Genomic DNA, 22,130 nt, shown 5'->3' on the forward strand with positions numbered 1-22,130 from the left:
TCTTAAAGGTTTCTTGTTATTTTACATACTTATTTTCTTTCTTCTTTTGGTTAGTTATTCATTTAACAGAGCTTTTAATGTACAGCTGTGAGTGTTTCAACGTTTAGGCACGGCTATTAATAACTGGTGGACGTCTGCTGTGAGGCGTTTTTCCAACACACTAAAAAAACATGTTCCCTGTTGACCTGCACAAAGTTAATCACAGTTCAGCTGGGGTTTTAATTTGTATTTCTGGCACTGTTTGAGTTCTTGTACAATACATGCAATTCTGAGCTGAAACAGAGAAGAGCTTCTGACCTGTTTGATTACAATTAATATGTACCTTATTCAGATGTAGCTTATCTTTCCCCTCTATTTATCTCCCCTCAACAGAAATCTACACCAGCTAGTGATGTAGACATCAGAGAGACATTTAAATGCACAACCAGAGTTAATGCACCAAACAAAATGCACTATTCATTCTTTATTGTTTCCTTTTTTTCTATAGGTTGGGGGTACATTTATAATTTGCAAATACTTGCTTATATTCTAGCTCGCCAATCTGGACTCAGATTTTTAAATAGACTTGGCGCTGAACTCCAGTGCCATGTGTTCCACTCCTAACCCAATATTTATAATTACAAAGAGTATTGAGACTGTCTGAGGCAGTTCTGCAGTGAAAAGTGTCAAAATTCCCATTAAGAGTCCGCTTGCTAATCCTGTTTTGCCACACCATCTGGCCTTGATTCATGCATGGCACTTTCTCACCTAAGCCTTTAACATAGGTGATCCCCAGTTGTTCATAATAAGGGCTCACCAAATACATGGCCTGCATAAGTCAGATACATGAGTACAGCATTTCTTATATCTCAAGGTTTGGAACAACATAATATGATGTTGCACTGACAAAACCTCAATCTTAGCATTTAAACCACACCTGTTTTTCAATTAGATGGAATAGATGTCAGATTCTTTCAATCTGGCTTTTTTATGTATTATTATTATATAGTATAGTACAGTAGGTATGACGTCCAGTTAAACATATTGTAGTGCATTCTACAGGTGCAGCTTACTGCCAGAGCTTGCAAAACACCATCAGCGGGGCGCAAGGGCTCATGGAAATGGCCCTGCGGACTTTAAGTGGACTATGTTTAATGAATAAGTAATTACATAACTTGGGAATGCAAACCCACACATTGCATGTATTCTTATGAGAAATATGGTTAATGTCTTAATTTTTTTTGGCCCATTCTTCAGACCAGGACGTATAGTGGGCACAAGTTGTACTACATTACATGTACTAGTCTTGAGATGGGTTGGACACCAGTGATAAGGTGTTCTCACTCTGAATAGAGAATCAGCCACCAGAGAACTGACAGAATGGGCTGAGTGACTGGAAAGTTAGGTTTTACAAACAAGAGCTGACATGTGGTTTTAATGGAAAGCCAGCATGAAGTTTGTCATAATTGCCTGCCTGTCACCCATCACTACCTCTCCCATTTACTGCTATGCAAAAAAATAAATAATAATAATAATGTTTTGCAACTGCACGTGAGAAAAATACGTAATCCTAAATGATACCCTTTAAAGGAATGAGTGACTTTACTTGCCTGCCATATTAAAATATTCCACTTTACTTTGTTTCTTCAGGATCTCAACGTACTTCTTAGCCCAAGATGGACCTGCGATCTTACACCGAACAGCGCCGCCTCTTCGTTCATCAGTGAGCAATGCAAGTATGCTGTGACTCATTGGCACAGGACTTCCAGGAATGTACCATTGAACGTCTTACTGTTGCACACAAGCATGTAGCAGCCTAGCTTTAAAAATGCAGACTCATTTAAGAATGAATAGTTAAGACGCTTCAGCTCAAAACGAAGATGAGAATGAAAAGGGTGGCTGTTGCTTAGAACCGAGCATCAATGCATGGCACAGACTTCCACTTCACACTGCCTAATCCATCCCGATTGAAAAGCAAATCTTCACAACCCTTCTGTGCACATGTATGTAGACAGAATCCACATGTCCTCCAAAACATGCACCATGAAGTAACCTTCTCGTCCATCTCAGAGATGTATTATGGCCAGGGTTGTGGTTTCTACTGTAACATATTTTTTGTTTCTTTGCTTCTGCTGCCAGGAAGGTGACTGATAAATACTGTGTCTAGATAGTGCAGACGAAATAAAGGATGTCATTCAAATTCATTCACAGAAGGCCAGATTTGCTGTGGTACACGGACATTCTTGAGAGGACCAAAAGTCTCTTCTGACACCATTCATACTGCAAATCTGTCCCACCCGCTAGTAAAGAGAGAAACCTTGCACCAACTGGCACTCTGCAGAACTTTCCCCACCCGTTTCTCTCTCTTTTCATCACTTCAGCATATAAATAGCAGATTAAGCTGTGCTAAAATGACAAGGACCTCATCCCAGACTAGCCGACGGATTTGTGCTGAAGATGGCGGAAAGCACAGCACCAGGAGCGACCTCATCAGGAGAGGGTTAGCCCGGCTCAGTGGCGGCGGCGTGCTATAATCTGCTCAGCCGCTACTTCAAAAACACAACCCCAGACTGCACACACAGACCGACGGATTTCATACACTGCCAAAGACAAAAGCCTCTTTTCCATTAATAACTTACAACCGGCTGCGGATTCGTATTAACTCACACTGAGAGAAGGAAGAGAGAGGGTGAAAGGCAAGTGGAGGAAGGAAATGATGGAGAGACGGGGGGGTGATGAGGGAATCGGTAGATGGGTACAGAAGGAGAGGGTGAGAAATCTGGGGGGGGACACAGGGCTGGAGAAATGTTTGCCAAACTGGTCCCTAATCTGCAATTCACATAGCTGTAACAGAGAGAGAGAGAGAGAGAGAGAGAGAGAGAGATGCCAACAAAAATCATCGTCTTCCCCCCTAGAAAAGAAACCAAAAAAGATAGAGGGAGGTTCACATTGTCTATGGGAAGTACTGAATTAGCCTGCTAATTAGATGGAAATTACTTTTCTTGCAAATAAACCAACTACACAAACAAACATAAACAGATGTAAACTTAACATGACATATAACTAGAATATAGCAAGCAAAATGGGAAGAAAGGGATAGAAACCAAATAACACAGCCATAAAAAAGGGAAAAATGAATGTACATGCCCACAAACTATTATCAACACTGAACCATGTTGTGCATCACAATCTGACAGAGAACAAATGCAAGATAAAATAAAGACATGAGAGAGGATCTAAGACACCTTTTCTTAATGTTACATTAGTGCAGTGTATTTACAAGAGTATCACACATCCAACACTAATATCAAAAGTAAAGCATTCAAATAACATATTCAGTGTACAATTTTGTTTCATATTGCCCTGTTTATTTTCCAGTTGCCTTAAAGGGAAACCTGCATGGTAACCAACAATGTGTTTGTTTATATTTTACACTCAATTTCCACATTATAATAAGCAGAGAAAAAAAAACTGTGAAGTGAAAAAGCGAAGCAGGAAAGCAATATCAATTTTTTTAGTAGAGCGTAAATACATTTTTGGAGACCCCCCTCAGCACCGGAGACCACTCTCTAAAGCTGGTGAGACACGCAGATTACATTTTCTTAGAGAATCAAAAATACTATTTCACAGCTTTAGCTTTGTTAGTCTGGATGTGTATTAGAGAGAGCTCCTTAGGTGCTGATTGGGGTCTCCAAAAATGTTTTAACAGCAATTTTTGCTTTCCTAGCTGGTTTTCAGGTTTATATTTTATGTTGTTTTCATATACGCCATGTACACTTAGCAGATTTTTTTTAAATTGAGAGTAACATACAAACCAATTCTGTTAACATATAAAGAAATACATTTGTACTTTTTGTGATTTTATTTGTGTGCTTTTGTTCTGTTTAGGTAACTACAGTGATTTGTATCTCGGTCACCTCGGGCTAGAGTTTCGTGACGGTATTTATTTTAAACGACCCTTGTTATTACACAAGACCAAACAAATTACTCTGTGCAGAATGTACTGGAATAAAAGTTACCATTTACCTTGCGAACACAGTATCATACATTACTGTGCATTAGCCTATTCATACAAAGTGGTGCAGGCGAGTGGTATGATTACAGTGATGTATAGTAAGGAACGCACTGTGATCAAGGGGATTGCTGCACACTGCTGATTCTTTTCCCCTTTTTTGAAAGCAAGATCGTTTACTTGCACAAACCATCTCGACTGCAGATGAATCTCCTGTTGAGGTAAAGGGGAAAATAATAACTTTCATATTCACAGTTCTTCCTGCAGTTGTGGAAACAGCAACACCTTATGTTGTCTATGAAAACTATACTTACTTGAAGGGAGTACCGTTAAATGCTAATCTTGGTTGACTTGATAATAATGACTCAAGATGCCGCAGGGAAGTCATGGACAGGGGAGACCTTTTTTTGTAGTTTTTCCACCTTGCAGGAAGTTATGACATGACACATCCCAAAACACATACATGCCAGAGTCTGACATCCATCATTAGTTGTCAAGTTTTAAATTGCAATTGTCAAGTTAAAAGTTGCATATATACTAGAATCGACCTGGAAGAATGGTATAGATCCTTCTTATACACTACAGCGACACAAAGATTCATAAAAACGTGATTTTAGGAATGTAACACTTTAAAGTAAAATGAGAAAGACAATTACATACAATAACATTACAAAACTCAAACTGCATTTGAAAACTATGCACAAACTGAAAACAACCTTCACTTCTGATTCACATAAGCATTTATCCTCCTGTAAACAATAAAAACATGGCTTGTGTTACAGTTGGCAACCCTGTTTAAATTTTGACTGTATATTAGAAGTGACAGGAACACAATCATACATAATTTATTGACGGATTATGCGTTTTTTTCCCCCTTGTGAAAATATGCCAAGGTAGTCGAAGCATCCTGATTGTTTGCAATAAGCCTTGTTAACTACAGGAGACACCACATAGGGCAAACAGAGCCCCATTGATGAAGACACCAGTCAAACACATTGCTATACTACTGAACTAGATGCACACAATATGTTGAGGGACATTAAAATTAACCATCTAGGCTTCTGGAAGGTAAACAACGTTTCCCTACTTTGGGCAGTTCCCAAAGGGTAAGCCACTGCTGAAACAAGTTTAAAGCTTAGACCAAGAGAGACGAGCACAGTGCATTTCAATAGCCAGTATTCAGCCCCCAACACACACACTTTTTCAAATGTATTAAAATCTGTTCCCATTATTGATGTCATTTTCTGTCAGAGCTGCAGCCGTCCCTGTTCTTTCAATTAACCACTAAAAACTGTTTTCCTACACCGCGTCAGCTGGAACAAGCCAGCCAGTGTTCAGTTATCTAATGGCTACATTAGTAGCACCCTACAGTTCAGTGGCTGGGTTTCTGTCAAAGTCATGTAGGGGAAAGCTGGAGGCAGCCAGGGATATACTGCAACAACACATTAGTGGACCTGCATTCCTGCAAGAGTCAAAGAATCAGTCCGCATCAGTTATGGTTCTTATTTTTTTTTTGGTTATTAAATATCCTTGGTATATATTCTATTATTGTTCTCACTTAATAATTATCATATTTCTTAGCAGATGACTTTATCCAGGGCAACTTACACTACATCAGATTTTTACATGCAATTACCCATACGTTTTTTTTTTTTTTAAATGAGCAATCTAAGCACGTTGCTCAAGGGCACAACAGCAGTGTCCCCCACCTGGAATTGAACCCACGACCCTCCACTTAGTCCAAAGCCCTAAGCATGACTCTGCACTGGTGACCTATCAATAGCATTACATGTGTATTTACCGTACAGAAGAAGTGTGATAAGGATTTACAAGAGGGTGTAACAGCTGTTTTCTAACAATGCCGTTTCCAACACACAGTGACTACTGTGACCATCACCAGGGGCAGTATATTAGTGTAACCATATTTCTATGGTGCACCATATTTCACCATGGTGCTTGTTCCCCAGCATGTGTTTCTGGCAGTCGGTTTTGAAAGCGTGATTTTAGAAGTAGTGTTGGCGTGGAGAATGGAAACTGGTGTGACAGAGGAGAATCACTCTTGACTTGGACACTACACTACAGTGTTCTACACCATCATCATAAACCACAATTAAGAATTAAATTAAGATTAATTGATATGTATAAATATACACTACAGTATGTGCACTACACTGAAAATCAATCTTTTTTTTTTTTTTCTAATAATAATTGAGATTTAAGGTTTATACATCAGTTAGACATCTATTGAACTTCCATGGCTGATTGACATTTTATTCCCCCACCCCAAAACACTTCCAAATTCTTTATCTCAAAAATTGAATACCTCAAGCATTTGATTATAACAAAATGTTTTTGATTGAATTAAAAGGTGACAAGGGCTGGTATCAGTACTGCGATGAACCGCTTCCCTCTAAATCCATTTTACAATACATAAGCAATAACTTGAAATCAGTCAGTTTATTATCTCTGATATTTTAACTCTTAGAACGACTGATTGATGACTTATGATTAGGCTTTTATAAATAGAGGTACAGTGCTTATGCAAACGGTCAATTCAAGACGCTACAATATAAATAAATATATATTGTGGTGCTGTGCAATATACCAATACATACAGATATCTTATATAAAACTCTGTGAATTAAATATTGAATTTGTCAGGCCTGCTTTAGTTGATTGTATTCCCTCCTGTCATTGAAGTGATTTTTGAGCCCATAACAGATCTGGATTTATTGCAATTGTAACCATTTTATTTGTAGCAATTAAAATTAAGCAGGTGTGCCGAAGTTCAACAACAATGACAAGTATTGTAATTAGAACTTGGCACACCTGTTGTAAAGTAATTATGCCATGTAATTTGCTGTCAATTACACGTTGGGCTTTTCTTACAGAATCCGCTTAGCAGGAAGGGATCTGGTATATATCAGGATAATGTTACTGATTGACAATTAGAGCAGCATTGTTTGCTTCAGACGAGAAGCGGCTTCGGCAAAACTAATCTGATTGCATTAAGCAGACAACAAAGGGAGAATTATAAGTTAAATCGGAGAGCAACAATCCAAAGTAAGTACACATCAATCTCAGGGGGAGTGAACAGTGGATTTTGAGCTCTGTTTAAGCACTCACTTTCTCAAGCTAAATCCTTCAACATTACAAGCGGTTTGACACCGGGGCAAACCTATTGGCTGTAAATATGAGAATATAAATGGTGGAGTGTAATTCAGCCCTGCCACTATTCAAAAGGATGCCACCTGGCTACATTTCCAAGGGACCCTTCAAATTGCTTGCCACCCCTAGCAATTAAATATCAAACAATACCAGCATTCCAATCTATAGATGAGAGTTTTCAGGCCTGAGCGATGTGCTTTCAGACACTACCTCTTCCTCAGGTGCAAAAGGCTGATTGTTATTAATCGTAATAATTATTATTTTCACACGATTAAATAGTGGGCACTGATTTTTTCTCTCTTAGCTGTATTTGAGCAAGATTACTGTGACCGCCAGTGTATATATTGGTATTATTGGTGCCAGAGCCCGCAGTTGGTAAAACCTGTAAAGGTTTATTAACACCCCCCCATACCTGCTGGTGTAGCATGTGCTGCCGATCTGTGGATATATACAGACGGGTGACAAATTATCAAGGAAAAACCAACATAAAGTGTCTCAGTAAGGTGTTGGGCACCACGAGCCGCCAGAACAGCTTCAAGATATTCCCTCATTTGGTGTTTTGATGATGGTGGTGGAGAGCGCTGCCTAACACGTCAGTCCACAATCTCCCATAGGAGCCCTCGTGCCCTGTGGATGGGGGCATTGTCATCCTGAAAGAGACCACTCCCATCAGGATAGAAATGTGTCACCATAGGATAAAGGTGATGACTCAGAAAACTTTGTAATGATTTGCAGTGAGCCTTCCCTCTAAGGGGACAAGTGGACCCAAACCATGCCAGAAAAATGCCCCGTATAACAGAGCCTCCGGACCCCCTCACTTTAGGGGTCAAGCTGTCAGGCCTGTCTTGTTCTCTTGGTGTCCCACACATGCACTCGCACACTTGTCCAGAACACGAGCCAGTTGAGCGTCTTTGTGACTGAAGCCATCCGTGCCCCAATAATGACCCCTCTTTCAAAGTCACTTAGATCCTTTCATCTTGCCATCTTGATCCAAAATCGAGGTCAACTGGGCCTGCTCAGCATTTTTATACATGCCATAGAGCATGATAGGATGTTAATTGCTTTTTTGTATCGTGCAGTACACCTGTTTAGAGGCATCTGCATTCGTTATGTTCCTCCACTCATGTATTCAGGTTTTTTTCCATTAATTTGTCACCCGTCTGTATATGCTTGGAAATACATGAATGGCATTTTACTTCTGGATAGACATTGCTTGAAATTGGCTCCATATTGACACATGCAGCCCTAGTGGAATCGTTCCTTTACTGCAATGATTAATATTCAAACATACTGCATTAATGCATTTGAAGGATGGGGCGGTAAATCTGTTCAGATAACATTTTCTTTAAGAGACACACCATGAACCCTTGATCAGAGACTAGCTATGAAAGATTGCTTTATATCCAAATGGAAATAAATGCGCTTTCAATCCTAGTTTACAACTGCAGAAGAACAAGATAACAGGGGCGGGGGGGAGTCGCCAAATCATATCCTCCTCTGCTCTTGTGATCTCTCAGAGCCCGACATCAAGAAGGGTGACATGAGAGAGTAGCCCGGCAACTTAGTCCGTGCTTCTTTCATCCAATTCTCAATTAAAGCCGCATCGTGCTCTACCTCCCTTCCCCTATTGTTATTCAGCTACCACAGCTCCAATCGCTTAGCAGTATTTGTACATCTTAACTTAACTGACAGTCCTCAAGGCATATTCATTATTCTCAATTAGTTCTCCATCCTGGACCCAGGCTGCGGCTGCCAATCATGTCAGTTGGATCGACAACTGAAAAGAGGTGGTGGGGAGGGCGGTCTGAGAGTTGAGAAGTGGAGGGTCAGGCTCTTTACTTTGGAGGCTACCATGGAAACAGCTGGCTGCGCTAGATAACTTTATTTGACTCTCTGTTTGAAGATAAGGAAGCAGCTCCGTGCTCAGATTATACACCACCAGCCAGAGAGGAGTGAGGGTGTGTGTGCTGGAGAGAGGGAGAGAGATGGAGGAAGAGCTGTCAGAACTGACCTGAACTGCCAATAAGTCTGAAAGGTGTCATGCCCTCCAAAAACAAGCCCCCTATTCCACGCAGATAAGGTTGCTCCAAAGAAGCTGATCGTGTAGCACTTTATGTAGCACTTTTAGCACATAAAAAAAGTGTGTTATACAGAACACCTCAATGCTGTTTGAAAGCGCAAACCAGCTTTCCTCGATGGCTCGCCCATCCAGAACTTTGGCCTATGCTAATATGGATCCCGAAATGTCAGGCCTCCTGTAACACAAAGGCTTAAAGCTACACTTCATTTCAACTGCTCAATAACCAATATATCTCTGTGCTCACTAAGAATGTGTTATCCAGCTGCCGTAAAGTGTATCCCCACAATGGGTTGAGAACGGTCATCATTATGTGTTTAATGTGACTCAATACATTGCAGACACCGCTTCATTTAGATGAGAAAATAAACCACTATTTAAGAGTTATCATTATACAGATATGCTGTCCAGACTGATAACGAAATTAACTCGTGTCAGGGGGAGCCTGAACCAAAAGAATGAACTGATGAGTGAAAATGTGAATGTTTTGTCAAAGCAACTGCGATGCCTCAAACCCGTGCGTGTTAAAAAGCAGCAGGTGTGAGCTTTATCACATTCTTATCAAAAGGGTTTCTGGAGGAGATTGAGTGTTGGAGAAGCCCAGGCTGCGTTGTATTGCTTTGCAAACCCCAGTGTACTACACAAAATGTACCCACATGCTCAGACTTGATTAACGTTCTCAGTTCTCAAAACCATGATGAAAACATGAAATGCAACCAAGAACAGTAGTAAATGGAATTAAAAAGGGACAAAGAAAGCCATTTAATTCTGATGAAGACAACTTACACAAACAAAAAGACTCAAATGATTCAAGAAGGAGCAATATCCATCAATATTGCTCTTTTCCAGCAATCTTACATCCCACGACCTCTGATACAAGACTATTCAAAGTCAAGGATTGGAAATTCACAATCTGTCATATATATTTTCCTCACATCTGGTCCTACAAGCTCCATCTAGTCTGCAACAACTCTGAAAGCAATATCTTTAGATTGCTTCATTCCATAGGTCACTGGAAGTGGAGAGCAATGTTACAAGCATGTAATAACTACCACAATTATATGACATCCGCTTTCCACCCCACAGGTCAATATTACACATCTTTCCCTCTAATACCTTTAAACCCTGATAATATAAAAAAAGAAAACAATTAAGAGATCCTCTCTTCAAGAGGATTATATTGGAAGTTGCTGTGTGTAACTGGTGGTAGGCATCATGTTTCCTGCTGTATGTTGGTGCTTCAATGGAGGAGAGTGGCGCTTGATATTTTAAAATTATCTGACCTAACGCACAGTGAACAGAGATCAGTGAACAATTCACTAGAGTTACAATATTGCTGTTACTATGCAAGAAAAAAATGCATACAAAGGTTTCTCACGAAATCACTGACAATTCAATTCACAGAAAAAAAAGTGTTTCATTATGCAAGAATTATTGAAAAAGATATATTATTATATTACACATTTCAGATCTAATATTAGCAACTTGGGGTAAGCCTTTCCTATCACTTTGCCATTGTACATTAATGATGTTAGAAATGGCTGATTACAAATGACAAATTCAGCCTCTTCTATATTCTCATTTTCTGTTGGACACTTGAAAGCCCACAGAAATTAGTGTTTAACTGCTTGCTCTAAGCATAATAAAGGAGGCACAACCAAATCCAATCAACAGATTAATACTCAAGAGAATCCAGTCAAGGAACTAGTATCAATCAGAAAGAATATTGATTTAGGTGGAATAAAAAATGAGAAAAATGCATCTCCTTTCATTGTTTTTCAAATAGACAGCAATTTTCCTGCTTAGATCGTAAGCTTTTTTTGCTTAATTTCGAGCTTTTCCTACAGTCTAATTGTCTGTAACCTTGTTGCTGTGCTCCACCCCATCCTCAGTTCCGTTTCCGTCACTAAGGAATCTTCATGCATAAAAGAGTGCTGTTCGCCGGGGCAATCTGTTGCAATAACACCTTCTCAAGTCCTGTAAATTGAACCCTGTCCGCGCTATAGTCTGGAATTTGTAACTATCACTTGTATTTCCCATTAGCGGGTGCTCAGAGAGTCACTCTGCCCGAGAAAGCTTTTATTGGAGGTGGGAGCACTAAAGAAGAGGGGTTCCATGAAGCATTAACTACAGAAACTCATCATTAGCGAAAGAGAAAAGCACTTAACTATAAAAATGCATTTAAAGGAACTGAAATGTTTAAGAAAGTATATATACACAGACACTTGTAGATAGGGAATTATATTCATTTCAATATGAGTTTGAACTGAATGGAATACATTAGCACAACCCGAGATAGAAACCAAGTGCCTTTACCTTCAAAGAGAAAAAAAAAAAAAAAAAATTAAAACTACTACACAGGCTTATATACTCATACACACTTTTCTACTAGGAAGACCAATTCTGAAATATATTTGATGGAAAAGCCTTATCTCCAAACTCAGCTGAAACAAAACACAGAAAAAAATAAAAACTGAATTTATATCTCATATTCAAAATTGGCTTCATGTTGAAAAAATAAATAATTGATCTAAAATGCGAGACTTGTTTGGAAGAAGACACAAAGAAAGGATTGTTAAACAGTGCCAAAATCCCCTACTGTGATCCTAATGTGTGCAAATGTCTCTCTCTGCCTCTTGCTTAAATGAGAAGCACTCTCATTTCTACTGAGAGCTGAACTGTAATTGACTGCTATCTAAAAAGTTATCGAGCCACTCTTAAATGAGACGGAAGCGTCACTTCTCTTCTCTAGAAGTGACATTCAGGTGGTCCCTTAACCACATGCCTATATGCCTGTAAACTCCCTTATGCACGGTAAACTAGGCTGAAATCCGCAATCAGTGCAGTCTCTCATTCGAGCCATGCAGGCAAGCAGCAGGTTGGAAACTGGTTCAGAAATGACAGAAGATGTTGCAGTATTATTATCATCGTCATTATTATTTCGCTTTACTGGTGTCTTTGTCCAAGGTGACTTCCAATCCCAGCTGGAACTGCAAAGCACAACATAGCACTGCAAGCATGCATTGAAGAGGGACATACAAGACAGAATCCTCAAAAAATAAAATGGGGAAAGGTATGCAGAGATGCAAAATACAGTAGGATTTGGCATCGTAGCAAAAGGAGGACTCAATGCTGCAATGTAGAGACCGAGTTCAGTACAGAAAGTTGCTTCTGCCGCTCTGAGAGGAGTCAGACTGCTGGCACTGCAAATGTTGTGATGCCAGACAGTGCAGTTCAACAGGTCTAACCGCAAAAAGACAAACTATTTATTGTAAATTGGTTGAACGAAGCAAGACCATGAAAGGCAAGTATTTGGAAAGGAAATCATACTTCAGTAGCAAGCCTCCACTGTCACTTACATACCATCCTCTCCCCCTGCTTAAGAAATTAGGGTTTGATGAGTTTTTTTTTTTTTTTTTTTTGAAGATACAGGCCTGGCCATTTAAGAAGCCGTGCATCTCCTTCTCAGTGAAAGGGAGGACGTGTGTATTGACATTCAAGTGTCACAGGTTTCGCCTTCACTCCTCCCATTCAGCTGGCTCTCGGAGCGCAATAACTGGGAGTTCTGCCCCCGCAACTTATGAATTTTTACAGAAATCTCACAAATCACAGCTCCCTTGGAAAAGGTTGAGGCGGAAAAAACAGTGACAGGGCCCTGGGTGTACGGAGGCCTCTGGTCCACTTCATTAACAACCCTGAGCCAGACTGGGCAGCTGACATCCCAAGCTTCTTGTCAGTCCCCAAACACACTGGGGATCAGGTCTGGAAACCCCACAAAATATATCAAGGTGGATCAAGGATTAGATGTAACAGGCGATATCACAGTATATGCAAATTGGACATGTCGCCTCATTTTCCTGCAACGGCTTTCAATCATACTTTACAAATCAAGGTGCTTAGCTCAGTATCTGTTGTTTCTAATCCAAGAAAACTCCCACAGCAGTTTTATATGAAATATGAGTATGTTTTAATTAAAATTGAAAACAATGTTTTACAAATGACAATATGGTACCATTTTGTAATTCTGAGATCTCCCTATCCAGGTCAAATGGGTCAGACCATGAGGCTTGAGGGGGTGAAACGATATTTGGAACTGTACCGCTATATCCCCCATCCTTAACACAGACACACACACCCTCTAAAACACTGGCCTTGTACACACAGCAGAGTATATCCACAAAAGCTAAGCAAATCTAAATTCCTATCAAGAAAAGATGATTTCCGTAATGGGCTGAAGGAGGAGATTGAATCTGCATGTCAGATTTCCTCTGGGAGGGCATGACAGACCTTCAGGGCAGAGCAGCAAAAGGTGCTTGGGGAAGATGTTTGAAACCCTGCTCTGGGAATGCACAGGTGTCTGGAGCACAGAGGGCAGCTTGGTTGGATATCAGTTCATGTAATGATTTGCACACCAGCAGAAGAATATTGTAGTCAGTTTAGTGCTTAAGATCCTGGGTGATAAGATCAGTTGATTCCCCCCCAGTAACAACTCCGGCTGTCTTTTATTAAGGTACATTCAATGACACCAGAGGAAAGAGAATTACATGCATCGCAGCAGCTCCTGCTATCAGCATCAGCCACAGTCTTGCTACACTTGCATGACGATAACAGGAGATCGTTAACGATAACAGCGTGCTTGTGTCTACGGGGGCTTCCGATCAGTCAGTTCCCGGGATAGCCCACATTCAAACAAATGATCTCCAAGACCAATTGTAACGGAAGCTTTCACAGGAGGAGCCCCCGAGAACTGGCTTGAGTAAGTTGGCGGAAGAGGCCATAACTGCATCTCCGTAATAAACTGGCAGAGCTAATAAATAAATAACTATCCTACTGTTCTCACCAATGCATGAGTCATCGGGTCATGGAATTAATGAACACATTATACATCGTGTGCATGATCCATTAGCGGCGATGTAAACAAACAATGACTGAATCATCAACTCGTGTAACCACAGCATGTCCATGCTATTCAGCCTGTAGCTAGAGACAGAAGCAGGAGGTGGGAAAAAAACAAGAGTGGGATTAAGGCAGAGACAGCCCACTCACTGCCTGCACAGAGGACGGCCAGCAGGAGCGGAGGGCACAGGGACACGATTCCCAACCTGCCCTGAGTCACCAAGGCTTCGATGGCCTCCCCACGATCAAATACGCATAAAAGTGAATGCGTTTCAAGGTACAGTGGAACATTTTCCACACTTTGCTTTTTACATGGCCTGCCTGAAAAAGACATCCAGAAATCAGATGCCACAACTCAATTGAGTGATGGTATTGTTCTATTGTCTATTGTTTTTCTTTTGTGAACTCAGCGAATTGAAGTTAACTAAACCTGATGTCATTTTTCTAATAGACGCTGCTGGTGCATGCATGGTCCTATTCTGTTTTAAAAGCAACAGCCATTACCTAATTGAACAATCCATTTTGTGGTAATTGATTCATGTTATATACTGTAATGGTTCCCTTAAGATGTAGCGCAGATGGTTGTCAGGATCTAGCATTGAAACGTTTGCTCTTTGCACCTGGCTTTTGATGATCATGGAAATGAAATAAAGCCCCTTTCATTTAATTAAGCTTTTTTTTTTTTTCTGAAGACTGTATCAATGTGCAAATTTATTAAATACGGTTTCACTCATGATTAAAATGCAATCTCTCTCAATTAGAGGATAATGCTGTGGGTATCGCAGTAGTGGTGCATCAAATCTGCACAGCAAGCATGCCACTCAGATTGCCATCTCAGTACTGAACCATCCGCTTACCTGTTTCGAAGTGAGGTTTTCAATGAAGAGGCAATCTAACCAGGATGATGATCAGGGTTTTAAAATTCTCACGTAAAGGTTGTTGACTTCGCTTGAAGGAGGTTCTACTCCACTGAAAGAGAAGAAAGACATTTATTTGATCTGTTTTTTTTTTGTTTGTTTTGTTTTTTACTGAGCAAAGAGCTCCCTGGGAAAACTTTTCTCCACTTTCAATATCTTAATCTGTGCGCTGACCTTGTGTTAAAGCACCGATTGTTTGCGCTCCTGTTTTCGAACAGCACTTTGATTTCCCTAAGCTTCAGTCTATGTTCTTTCTTTCCCCAAGTCTTAACTTTGCTTCTGAGCTCACTCAAAAAAAAAAAAAGTGTCAAGTCCATGACGACTTAAATGTAGACCTTGCAGAAACTGAGGGACTTTATTCCTGCATACATCTTCTTAAAAGCAATTCATTCTGCGAAAGAGATGGAGAGTTGCATTAGACCTCCCTACGATGGTCTGGCTCTGCTGTTTGCGCTGTGGACTCACAGTATGAGGAGAAGAGAGTCAGGTCACTTAACGACAATGGCTGCAACTGCCTAAACCAACTGATGCATCTGTAGCACAGGATAAACACCTGGATATCCCATGCACTTCCTTCTAAGTTGTAATGGCGATGACATGTTTAAGTTAAGGTCAGGGCTGCAGATCAGGGCTACATCTTTTACATGGGGTTATAATAAAAAAATTAAAGTCTCTAACCTTAACACTGTTATGTAACATTAGTCGGTGGACTCAACCGTCAACTGCACAGTAATGTCACTAACAGGCTTACATGCACCGAGAGCCCTGTTGAATAGCCATGCCAGAGAAAAAGGCTCACCAAAAGAAAAATGGAAAAAAAAAATGTTGTAGTGATGTGATTCATAGGAGGGTTTCTCATTTTCATTTCTAACGTCTTGCAGCTACACTACCGATTGCCGAAACACTGGGATTAAAAAGGCGCTGCTTCCCTTTGCAAAGGTGAGCTTTCAAATTTCCCAAACAGTTTAAAAAAATAAAATAAAAATAAAAAACAGTCGGCTGACTCACTGAATTAGTAATAAAATAAATACAATGCATTGCTACATAGAAATGGAGTACAATTTGATCCAGGACTGCGAAGAGGAGGCACTTCTGCACACACAGCAATGTGGGTGTATGGGACAGACTGCCAAGCTACGCTCTGGGTGCCGATTCACTAGCATTGTTCAAGATGAGGGCCTTTGATCAATAGCTTACTAGCAAAGGGGATGAGCAAGGATGCGCTAAATAACCTCCCCTCGTTTGTAACACATATCTGCTTATGTTCAGGCGTGGCAAGCATCAGGGCCCTTTAGTCATTCAGTTTGAATTATGCACACTGTGGATCATTATAGTCTGACAATGAATGGGAGGTCTGGAATCAATTACAGTTTGGAAAATTAGCGTTTCATGGTTTTCTTGTTCTATTTGCCACTGAAGTCACTAGGCGTGCAGGTCCTTGTCTCAAAACCTCAATGACATCAAAACATCCATCCAATTAGACAGCAAAAGACTCAAACATGATGTCATAACAAAGAGAGCCAATAGTGGAACAGGGAAGTGTTGTTACACAGTTCAGGGGTGGCACCCACCATCTGCTCAGCAATCTCATTGGCCCAGAGCCCAGCCAACTGGCACCAACTGTGAAACACAAATGCAGTCAATACTGTAGTCCCATCACCACGAAGCTTGAGAGCATAATTTTCCTATGTGCTATTACACTGTTGATTGTAGAGTGCTTTGAGAAAAACACTGCTTGTCAGAGACCAAGTACGCACACTCTCCACACCTCACTTAACAGCCATTACAAAAAATACATTTCTAGGTATTATTTTGGGATTCAGCTTCTGAGCCTGTGAAGTGTTAGAGCTTTTCACCAGCAGAAATAACATCGGAGAATGACTCAACAGAACAAACAAGTCAGGGAAGAAGTAGGAATAAATATGTAGATAACAAGCTGCTTCTGAAACATAGCTCAATTGTTATATAATTTATTGTAATTATGCGTTTGCTTAGAAGCTCAGTAGCATTATTATTAGTAGTAACATTGGTAGTCAAAGACTTTTATGGCATTGCACTCGAAGCAGCAATATTATGGTGTACTCCTGCTGTTCAGATACTTACTGAAATCACTGTGTATAAATCTGCAGAACAGGCTGTGCTAGATACATATGCTGTGCCATTAGAGAGAGATGCTGTATACAAACCTGTTGCATCCATTGTATACAATGGCATACAGACACTTAACAGAACCACAATGCAAACTGTATGGATGTCCTACTCGGAGAGACTGAGGGAACTGAGCATTTTAACCCTGGAACAGAAGAGACTATGTGGGGACTTGATTCAAGTCTTCAAAATCATGAAAGGCATCGACCACATCAAACCAGAGGAGCTTTTCCAGATCAGCAGGGACACAAGCACCCGGGACACAAATGGAAATTGGACTTCAAGGCATTCAAGATGGAAAACAGGAGACACTTCTTCACACAGAGAGGCGTCACAATCTGAACAAACGCCCCAGCGATGTGGTTGAAGCTGAAAATTTGGGAACATTTAAAAATAGACTGGATAGGATCCTTGGATCACTTAGTTATTAATGAATTCTAAACTAGCATAATGGGTTGAACGGCCTCCTCTTGTTTGTAAACATTCTTATGTTCTTAAGTCAAATTAGTGTTTTGTACATTATCAGGCATACAAACTGCTCAGTCAGTGTTTGTGCGCACACTATAGATACACAATACAAAGGCAATGAAGTTTAACAAAAAATCTAATCTTCCATACTTACGTATACTAAAACGTATAGGAACTACAGACTCTTACACATGAGTACCCAGACTAAAAAGAAAAATAAGTTTAACCTTTAAGACATGACTCGCTTTCTCTTGAAGGCTACCAAGATCCTTTTGATTCGAAATTGAATTGTATTCCAATTAGACCGCGAGAGTATAAGGGTTGAGTGGTGAGTAGGTACCTCGCAGAATGCTGCAGCGGGGAGAGGCGTGGGTCAGCAGGGCTTGAGGGCAAGGAGACATTGAGATGTTTCTATACAGTGTCGGAGAGAGGCTAACTCTGGCCAAAATAATGTTTCAATTTACCGGAATGCCTCCTCCAAACTACACACTAGCATTGACCTGATATCGAACTGCTTCTCCAAATGGAAGAATGGAAGACATTAGAACTGTTGTTTCCTTATCAATTGCCAGTGTGTAAAACTCAACTACAGAAGAGCAAGACAGGGTCTTGACACTGCAAAAAGGTCTCACTGTTTTGAAGAAGTCGAGAAACAAATGAGCAGAACAGACCATTCATCCCACCAAAGCAAGGAATTCAATCTCAATCCCAAAATAGATTTAGAAAAGCTGTACGTTAAAGAAGCTTGCCAATTGTGTATGAACTGAGCTGTGTTCAATGAAATCCATTTAATTTTCATCTACAGATTTGTCTTTAAATCTGCAAGCTTTGGGGTTCAATAAAAAAAAAAAGCCCCATGTCTTCGATAACAATTCAGCTATGATCTGGCAATATTTTTCTTTCAAATAAATTAAACTAAACCGCAAAATACCTTTTTCCATCCAATGCCTCAAATCTCAGCCAAAACGCTTTGAATTTCACTGCCAGACACTATCGCTTCCAGACAAATTCAATGTACTCAGCAATTTCAATTAGTGAAACTCACCTTTCATTAGGAGATATCAATGCATTTTCATTTGTCGCTGCAAGAACAAATGGAAATCCTGAAAAATTGCTCAAGCAGCAATCCTGTATCTGTCATAATTTGAGACTTAAAAAGAAGCAGTTACTACCCCCCACAATAAATCAATAAGTTACAGCTGACAGTAAGAGAATTGTAGAATAAGCCTTTTTGTCCATTCTTCAGTTATACATAAAAAAATATAAAAAAATAAACATAAGTAATTTGCTTGTAGCGTTTTCTTTTTAAACTGCTTCTTCAATTGGTAAAAGGATTAAGATGCGTTATGCACTTTTTCCTTTATTATTTCTTGTTTCATAGCCTATAGTAACCATTAACATCATTTTGCATTACACAACCCCAAATGCAATACATTTGAAAGCACTTCATAGTGTTTAAAACAGCAGAAAGTGCACACAGGAAGCACAATGCAAAATTAATTCACTATAAATTAAAACAGTAGCACTTACATATAAACTAGGACACTATTATTTATATTGCAGCTGAAACAAAATGCAATAGTATGCATAAAATAAAAAATAATAAATGGGTTGATGTTGCATAGTAGTGTGGATTATACAGTGGACTAATAAAACGGGTGAATAAATTCAGTGGCAAAGCAGAGTAATTCCTAGTCTGAAAGGAAGGTCATACACAGACAGGTAAAAGTAACTGAATGTCTTTAGTCTTGAACCTAAATAACTGCAACGGGGGATTTTATTTGATTTTGAGGGGTGATGGAAAAAAACTCAAAAGATGACTTGAACTTTAGGCATTTAGAATGGAGGGATCCTGTAGTTGAGGTATAGGTAGTGTAGTGATCGAAGGAAACTATACGATTGCTTTCTGAATGGTCCCAGCGAATTGGTTTTCACACTTAAACGCAAAAGCAGTTCACTTTCATTTGTGTGCTTCGGTCCTAATTTGACAAGTCAAAAAATAAGCTACTAACTCAACAATTAGAATTAAAAAAAATAACCTAATCTTAATACTATTTTGAAAAATACATAATTCAGTAATGAGCACCAGTTCCAAAATACCATGTATTGAAATGAATGCAATGGGTAAAAAATAGAACAGGGGCAAGACAGAGACTGCTTTAAGAGCTGTGTGCTCACAAGCTAATCCAAAATAGCTCTGAGACCACAGACATTAAAACAACAGACCTATATATTTCCTCACACAGACACATCCAAAATTGGAAGCAAATTTGTCCTGAGACATAAGAGGTTTCATTGCTATTACTCAATATTCCCTGTGGATACACGAGAACAATAAAAAATAAACTCATACATATATATATATATATATATATACATACACACACACGTGGCCTGTGCACAAACTTCTACAACTACAACCTCAGATCACACAGCGGATATAGTGTTTCGGCTTTATGCAGCTAAATTAAACAAATCAATATATCCATATCTATAAGTATCTCTGTACGTTGCCACACTGTGTGGTATTCCCAAGGCAGTGAAGAGAAGAGATGTGTGCATACATAAACACCAACATGTTCGGTGTCACAATATACATTCATCATACAGCAATGAGTACCTAGGCTCCTTAGGTAATAAAAAGAACAAGCACACTACTAGTTTAATAAGGAGAGATCGTTGTACCATTAGAGGAAGGGCATTATTCTGCATTTGGACAAACAGGCTTTGCTTTAGTCAAGAGGCTTTCAGTCAAACTTAATTGCTTATTGGCTTTTTGGAGCATTCGTACATCAGTATCTCACTGCGTGACATTTGTTATGAATGCATGTAGCAGGAAAATTATACTTATGCAGGACTTTTTAACAACTGCTCCGCTAATCCAAAGGACACTGTGACTTTTTAATTAAAAGCGAGTGAGTTGCTCCCCCTTTTGCCCTCAAAACAGCCTGAATTCGTCGGGGAATGGAATCTACAAGGTGTCGAAAGTACGCCACAGGGATGCTGGCCCATGTCGACTCCATTGCTTCCCATAGTTGTTACAGCTGGTGTTGGATTTCTACTCCGAATAACGAATAGCAATAGGATTGACATCTGGTGACTGGGCAGGCCACTGCTGTGAGTGGAATTCACTGTGATATTCCCAGAACCATTCCTGAACAATCCTAGCCTTGTGGCATGAAGCATTATCCTGCTGAAAGAAACCCTTCGCAGATGGATACACTGGTGCCATGAAGGGATGCACCTGATCGGCAATGATGTTCAGATATCACTGTGGCATTCAAACATTGCTCCACTCATATCAAGGTACCCTATGTGTGCCACAAAAACACACCCCACACCATTACACTGCCACCGCCAGTCTGCACTGTTGACACCCAGCAGGATGGATTCATCGACTCCTGCAGTTTGCACCAATATCCTGGTCTTCCCATTACCATTAAATAGCAGGAACCAGCACTCAACAGACCAGGCGATGTTTTTCGAAATCTGAACTCGCTTGCCGAGATGAGGCTCTCAGCTGGCAGTCAGGCTGGACAATCTGATGAAGACAAGGGGAACCCGGTCCACTCCTGATGCGTCTCGTCTGCCTGCCAGCCTCAGACCTTCACCCAGCCCTGTATGTGAGACGCAGTCCATGCCACTGGTCAGAACACGTCTGTCCCACGATGAGGTACAAAGGAGAGTGCAGCTCTGCCTGTATTGTGGACAGTCGGGACATGTCCGGGTTGCATGTCCGAGTCATCCTGGCCCCTCCGTCACTCCCCCTGATGACCCTGTAAGTGCGACACTGTGCCCGCTCATCACTCCGGCTCAGTGCCATGTTCGGGCTCGGATCCAGCTCGGTGATAAACACGTCTTTGTTTATGCGCTGCTGGACTCCGGTGCAGGGAATTTCATCAACCGAGCGACAGTCATTAAACACCATATCCCTCTCTCACCTTGTGACAACAACCAGCCCATTGGTTCCGGTCCGGTGTCCCAAAAGATGAGTCCCATCACCATGTCCATCAGTCTGCTCCATTCTGAACAGCTCCCCCCTTCCTCGTCATTGACTCACCTGGATTGGACATCATCCTCGGTTTGCTATGGCTTGCTCACCACAACCCAGTCATCTCCAGGACTGATGGGGACATAATCTACTGGGGGCAGAGCTGTTTTTCCCGGTGCCTGCCGGGCAACACACATAGAAAGCCCCTTTGTCTCTGCTCTGACACAGATCCCCCATGAATTTCACAGACCTGGCAGCGGTGTTCAGCAAGACTCAGGCTTTCCATTTGCCACCGCACCGGCCCGGGGACTGTGCCATTGACCTCCTTTCGGGCACCTCTCCTCCGAGAGGGCGCATTTACCCTCTCTCTCTCTCCCAGAGTCACAGGCCATGGAGGAGTACATATGAGATGCTCTGGACCTGGGAATTATCCGTCCGTCCACGTCACCTGCAGCTGCCAGCTTCGTTTTCGTT

The 22,130-nt window shown here is 40.7% G+C and overlaps 1 long non-coding RNA gene across 2 annotated transcripts in view; it reads right to left on the reverse strand.

Annotated features, from left to right (window-relative positions):
* Nucleotides 1–22,130, reverse strand: part of LOC136748674 (uncharacterized) — a 119,721-nt gene that overhangs the window by 28,716 nt on the left and 68,875 nt on the right. For both annotated transcript variants that reach the window (XR_010816606.1, XR_010816605.1), the window contains exon 2: nt 14,990–15,101. This is a non-coding gene — a long non-coding RNA (uncharacterized LOC136748674). The remainder of the gene's footprint in view (nt 1–14,989; nt 15,102–22,130) is intronic.

Source organism: Amia ocellicauda, chromosome 4 (genome assembly GCF_036373705.1).
Source record: "Amia ocellicauda isolate fAmiCal2 chromosome 4, fAmiCal2.hap1, whole genome shotgun sequence".
In the NCBI taxonomy this organism is placed as follows: Eukaryota; Metazoa; Chordata; class Actinopteri; order Amiiformes; family Amiidae; genus Amia; species Amia ocellicauda.